The sequence below is a fragment of the Cebus imitator genome, unplaced genomic scaffold, assembly GCF_001604975.1.
Source record: "Cebus imitator isolate Cc_AM_T3 unplaced genomic scaffold, Cebus_imitator-1.0 Scaffold537, whole genome shotgun sequence".
Taxonomy (NCBI): domain Eukaryota; kingdom Metazoa; phylum Chordata; class Mammalia; order Primates; family Cebidae; genus Cebus; species Cebus imitator.
In genome coordinates this window covers 1,410,985-1,417,940 of record NW_016107852.1, presented here as the reverse complement: position 1 = coordinate 1,417,940, position 6,956 = coordinate 1,410,985, and positions in this window count along the sequence as shown.

The following is a 6,956-nucleotide window of genomic DNA, read 5'->3' as shown; positions in this document are numbered from 1 at the left end:
CTTGTGGGACTAGATTAATTACTGAAGAGCAGGTTGTTATAGAAGTGAGTTCAGCCTTTCAGACTCTCTCTCTTGCTTCCTCTCTCACCATGTGATCTTTCAGCACACGCCTGCTTCATCTTCCACTTTCTTCCACAAGTGAAGTGGCAAGAGACCCTCACCAGTTGCAGCTACCCAATCTTGAACTTCCCAGCCTACAGAACTATGAGCTAAATAAGCCCCTTTTCTTTATAAATTACCCAGTCTAAAGTGTTCTGTTTTAGCAACAAAAATAATGGACTAAGGAAATGGCAGGGAACGCCTGAGCACAGTGGCTCAGGCCTTTAATCCCAGCGCTTTGGGAGGCTGAGGCAGGTGGATCACCTGAGGTCAGTTGTTCGGGACCAGCCTGGCCAACATGGTGAAACCCCATCTCTACTAAAAATCCAAAAATTAGCTGGGCATGGTGGTGCACGCCTGTGGTCCCAGCTACTTGGGATGCTGAGACAGGAGAATTGCTTGAACCCAGGAAATGAAGGTTGCAGTGAGCTGAGTGCCACTGCACTCCAGCCGGAGTGACAGAGCAAGACTCTGTATGGAAAAAAAATTGAAAATGGCAGGAGCTGAAGTTATGCTCCCACAAGCCAAGGAGCTTCAAGAGCCACCAGAAGCAGAAAGGACTCTCCTTGCAGCTTCTGGTGCCGGAAGGATTCTCCCCAGAGCCTTTGGAGGAAGCATGGCCTTGCTGACACCTTGACTTCTGAATTCCAGCCTCTGGAAGTACAAAACAATCATCTATTGTTTTAAGCCACCAAATTTGTAGTTATTTCAGCTCTGGAAAATCAATATACTTAAGAATTGCAAAAATTACAATTCCAAAGATAATACTTCCAATACTTGAATCCCGCTCTGACCACATAGTTAGAAGTCTTTTTTAGCTGGGTGCAGTGGCTCACGCCTGTAATCCCAGCACTTTGGGAGGCTAAGGCTGGAGGTCAGGAGTTCAAGACCAGCCTGACCAACATGGTAAAACCCACCTCTACCAAAAAAAAAAAAAAAAAAAGAGAGATGGAGTCTTGCTCTGTCACCAGGCTGGAGTGCAATGCCATGATCTCAGCTCACTGCAACCTCCACCTCCCAGGTTCAAGTGATTCTCCTGCCTCAGCCTCCTGAGTAGCTGGGACTACAGGTGCTCACCACCACACCCAGCTAATTTTTGTATTTTTAGTAGAGACAGGTTTTCACCATATTGGCTAGGCTGGTCTCCAACTCCTGACCTTGTGATCGCCCACCTTGGCCTCTCAAAGTGCTGGGATTATAAGCATGAGCCACCACACTGGGCCAGAAGTCATTTTTAACCATTGCTCCCAGACAAAGTGGCAAAAATACAACTACTCTTAAATCCAATGTCTGATCATCTTTGCTAACTACCCTCACAGTAGCTTAGTAAAGTAAACCTTTATCTTGAGACCATTAGGAGCATTCTTTACTAGATTCAGGTGACATCAAAGTGTACAAATTTGGATAAATACCAAGGAATATATCTTTGTCTATAAAAATTCAATTATTTGCACCTCAAAGTGTGAACACTTTGGTCTGAACTTCAGTTCTGTAACTAGCCTCACTGAACACCTGTCTGTAATGTTTTCCTCTTGTCTATTGCCATTTTGTAAAGCTGTCCAGAGGGTTTTTAAAAAAAGAGTTGTAAAGAAAGATTGCCAGAAGATATATTTTAATATTTTGCAAGGTATTTTTAAATAACTTAAAGGCAGTAACTCATCTGGTATTGGCAATTGTGACTTGGAAAATAAATTCAGCATATTTTTAGTCCATACTACTAGACAATTTGGTCACATCCACCTATATAATTAGAAGAGCAGGAAAATGGGGCACTCTCACAGTATATATTAAGAATTGTGAAAAATGTTTCACAAAATGCTAGGAAATTAAAAAACATTCTATACATGATTGACAAGAAAAAATTGATTAGAAAACAAAACCAAAATAAGCAATGTTTCTTTTTTTTATTTTATTTTGAGACAGGATCTCACTATGTTGCTCAAACTGGAGTACAGTGGTGTGATCTCGGCTCGCTGCAGCCTCCATCTCCCAGGCTCAAGCCATCATCCTCCCACCTCAGCCTCTTGAGTAGCTGGGACTGCAGACACATATCACCATTCATGGCTAATTTTTGTATTTTTTGTAGGAACAAGATTTTGCCATATTCCCTAGGCTGTTTTTGAACTCCAAGCTCAAGCAATCTGCCCTCCTTGACTTCCCAAAGCGCTGGGATTACAGCCATGAGCCACCACACCCAGCCACAAGCAATGTTTATGATGCCAAAAGTAACATTAATTTCTGACTTTATAAATATTAAAAGATTATTGTAATGTCACTTAGTAGATTCAGAGCTTGGTTTCCCTTGACTTTCAGTTAGGCAATCTTTTAAATTTGGTCAATTATTTGCATGAGAGAATAGAAAAAGCTTTCTTTGAATGTGAGAATATCTTTGCCTAAAATTACCCCCACTTCTGAATATCACAATATTGCATTAAAAAACAAAATATCAGTGAATTTAATTTAAGGAACTAACTGACATTTATTAGCAATTCATGAGTAAGGCAGCATCCTGTTTATAAAATAGAAGGAGCTCCCTTGGCCATGACAGAACAGTTGGTTTTTATAAGGTAGCTTGAGCAAGAACAAGGAAACAGCATAGGACAAGACGTGACAGCAGGTTACTATTTCAGGTTACTTTCTTTGAAGGGTTAAAGCAGAGGGGACTTCCTTATTATGTCTGCTCAGGTTAACTGGATCCTTGACAGGCAGTTGCTGTGAATCTCTTTGGTTTTTAGGAAAACTACCTATTTGGTAATGGTTCTGTTTTTTAAAGTTTCAGTTTGACTGTGTGGTGCTTGACGTGAGTGACTCCATTTTGGTTTGGTCTGTTGGGGCCGAGTGCCGGAGCTCAGTCAAAAACAATGGGCTCCCATAAATTTTGTTTACCACTGAATTCAATCCTTTCTATTTTATTCTTTTTCAATTATCTTCTTCTAAATTTCCTAAAAGGGTGGAGGAGTTTATAAAGTTGCTATCCTCTAAGTAGAGAAGGACACTGTGTTAAAAATGACTCCAACCATGGGGCACTTCTCAAATCACAAGGGATCTCCTACTTCAGAATTTTTGTTCCACAACTAACAATTTTTTTTTTAAACCCCGGTTACTCATGTTACTCTTCTTACATTGTTTTTCAAGCAAAAACTATGAATTAGAGGTAGCTGCCCTTGAGTGGCTTCTTTAGCTCAATGACATAAATTTACTGGGTGAACAAAATAGAATTTTAGGAATCTGTTCTTACAATATACCAAACAGCTCCTAGAGTGCTACTTTCCTTATAGCAAACAGCAGCTCCAGTTTCAGGTTAAAATTGCATTGTTTAAGCCAAGCACCATTACAAGTTTTGTGGAACAAGGAATCGATTCAATTTGTTATTTAAATTATAAAGATAGAAGCAAATAGAAGTGTGTTTCTGATTGTAGGAAAAGACATTTTATTAGAATTTCATAAAGGAAGTTGACACCATTACCCCATTTGTTTTTACCAGGATGTCAACGTTGAAAAGCAGGTTATTGAATTCTGCTATTTAAAAGCAGCTATGGGCCAACACAGTGGCTCACACTCATGTCTGTAATTCCAGCACTTTAGGAGGCCAAGGTGGGTGGATCACTTGAGGTCAGGAGTTAGAGACCAGCCTGGCCAGTATGGTGAAACCCTATCTCTACTTAAAATACAAAAAATTAGCTACGCATGGTGGCAGGTGCCTATAATCCCAGCTATTCGGGAGGCTGAGGCAGGAGAATCGCTTGAACACAGGAGGTAGAGGTTACAGTGAACTGAGATCATGCCACTGCACTCCAGTCTGGGCAGCAGAGAGAGACTCCATCTTAAAAAAAAAAAAAGTGGCTGCGAAGTAAAATCATCCCATAAGTGTCTGGCATGCTTGCAGACACAGGGTAATGTGGAAGGAACTCTCACTGGGAAAGAGATTTTACAGACACAAAGTTAGAATTTAATTTAGATCTCAGTTGGGTTTTCTAAAAAAAACACACACACACAACTGAGAGGTAACAGAAATGCCTAGGAAAAAAGTGGATGGAGGTGGCCCAACAGATGGCTATATTATGTGTAGTTATTATGTTCCTTATCCCTTTAAGTGTATTTCTGATTTTTCTGTCATGTGCATTTAATACTTTTTTTTTTTTTTTTCGAGACGGAGTTTCGCTCTTGTTACCCAGGCTGGAGTGCAATGGCGCGATCTCGGCTCACCGCAACCTCCGCCTCCTGGGTTCAGGCAATTCTCCTGCCTCAGCCTCCTGAGTAGCTGGGATTACAGGCACACACCACCATGCCCAGCTAATTTTTTGTATTTTTAGTAGAGACGGGGTTTCACCATGCTGACCAGGATGGTTTCGATCTCTTGACCTCGTGATCCACCCGCCTCGGCCTCCCAAAGTGCTGGGATTACAGGCTTGAGCCACCGCGCCCGGCTGCATTTAATACTTTTATAATCAGAAAAAAAATTATTTTATAAAGATTTTAACTTAATGCACTTTTGTTATTAATGTCATTCAGTAGGCCATTAGCCACATGTACATACATAAACATGTATCTGTGTTTGTATGCATATGCATATGTATGTGTACATACATATAAACACACACACAACATACATATACACACACAACATACACACATACAACACACACACACAACATGCACACACAACACACACACACACACAAACATACACATACACACACATAAAACGTGTAGCGTTATTAAGCAACTGCACAACCAGGAAGGAAATTAAACATTAGCCACTCTATAAAGCAAGTTTTTAGAAAAAAAATTAATTAAAATAATGATAGGCTGTAGAAAGGGAAGGATTTACAAGAACAGTAAGTCTCTTTCTCTATTCCCTAGGACTCTAGTTTTCCCATGAATTCATTTTTGTTTCTCCTTTACAAAACTATAGATATGCAGAGGCCAAGAGAAAACTTCCCCTTTACCCTCTGAAGGTTCACTGAAAATCACTGACAAGAGGCAGATTAATAGGAGAAAAGGCGTATAAATTTATTATTAACACTTAACACAGAAGCCTTCAGAATGAAGACCCAAAGATAGAGAGGACATTGTCCATGTTTACGCTTAGGATGAGAAAAGTATGGGCAGCCATGTAGAAATCTGATTGAACAAAAATGGTAGATCCAATGCTAATAGACTGAGTGGGAAACTGAGTAAGGCCTGTCCAGATTCTTCTTGGCCTCTGTGTGCATACATTTTTTCCTGCTGGGGATGGGCCAGAACCCTTTCGGAATAGGGGTCTTATGACCTGCAGTCAAACAAGGCAGGTCGGATAATTTCTTTATGGTCAGATTTTACACAGAAAGATGGAGGGAAAGTTAGATGATATATATATATTTTTGAGACAGAGTCTTGTTCCGTTGCCAGGGGCCAGGCTGGACTGTTCTAATGCCTCAAGTCCCAAGGTTTCAGGGCTCAGCATGATTCAGGGGATGCAAACTCCAAAAGGTCTGACTTGGAATATGACTTAGGCACTCTGGCCAGTCTCCCTTGTTCAGATCTGAAACTGGAAGTTTTTAAACTCAAAACCTTGCATAATCAGAAAGAATAAACCCCTATAAGGAAGAGAAACACAATGGAAAAATTCCACTGGAGAGATCTGAAATTGCCTGCCTCTTGTGTCAGCTATTGGGAGGTCAGATGGGCATAAAGAGTACACAGTTAGACAAGATCTATGCTTCCAGGGAGTGAATTCCTAGAGGGTACTTCTGGTCGTTACAAGCTGCTTAAGGCTGGGTACAGTGGCTCACACCTGTAATCCCAACACTTTGGGAGGGTTACCTCTAATAAAAATACAAAACTTAGTCAGGCGTGGTTGTGGGTGCCTATAGTCCCAGCTGCTTGAGAAGCTGAGGCAGGAGAATCACTTGAGCCTGGGAGGAAAAGGTTGCAATGAGCTGAGATCATGCCACTGCACTCCAGCCTGGGCAACAGAGCGAGACTCCATATCAAAAAAACAAAAACAGTTGCTTAAAAACTGCGGAAACTAAGACCCAGTGTTGTGTGTGCGTGTACGTGCAGTGCTCCATAGCTCACTGTCACCTATTATTCCTGGACTCAAGCAATCCTTTTGCTTCAGCCTCCAGCATAGTTAGGATTACAGGTGCACCGCCACCACCACGCCCAGCTAATTTTTTTAATTTTCTTGTAGAAATGGTGTCTCTATGTTGCCCAAATTGGTGTCAAACTCCTGGCCTCAGCCTCCTGAAATGCTGGGATTACAGGCATGAGCCACCGTTCCCAGTCCTGGTCTTCTTAATGATTGTTTCAGAACTACTCACGGTCAAAGACCAGTTAGACAAATAGTTCTCAATCCTGGCTAAGACTAGAATAAATCACCTGTAAAATTTATTTAAGGATCTGGATGCCCAGGACCCATGCCCAGAGATTCTAATTTAATTGGTCTGGAATGACACCCAGGCCCTGGTATTTTCCAATGTGTATCCAAGGTTGAGAAAAAACTGAATTTGACAAAGTAGGGCAAAAATGTCATTTATTTTTGTATTTGCTATGCCTAACACAGTATCTGTCCCTTAGTTAAGAATCCCATAATTGTTCATGGAATATGTATATGAATAAATGAACTAGTGTCATCACATAAACAACTCTTAGCACTTAGGTTGCACTTTATGGGTCAAAGTATTTTTGTATGTGCTGCTCTCATTTTAGTCTGCTAAAAAAGTAGACTCAGGCACAATAAGAAAATTTTTAAACTTTATTTGAGCAAATATTGAATCATCAATCCGACAGCTTCAAACCAGAAGCGGTTCAGGGGGTCCATTAAAGAAATATGAGGGAGGGTCAGCCTCCTTTTTTTTTTTTTTTTTTTTTTG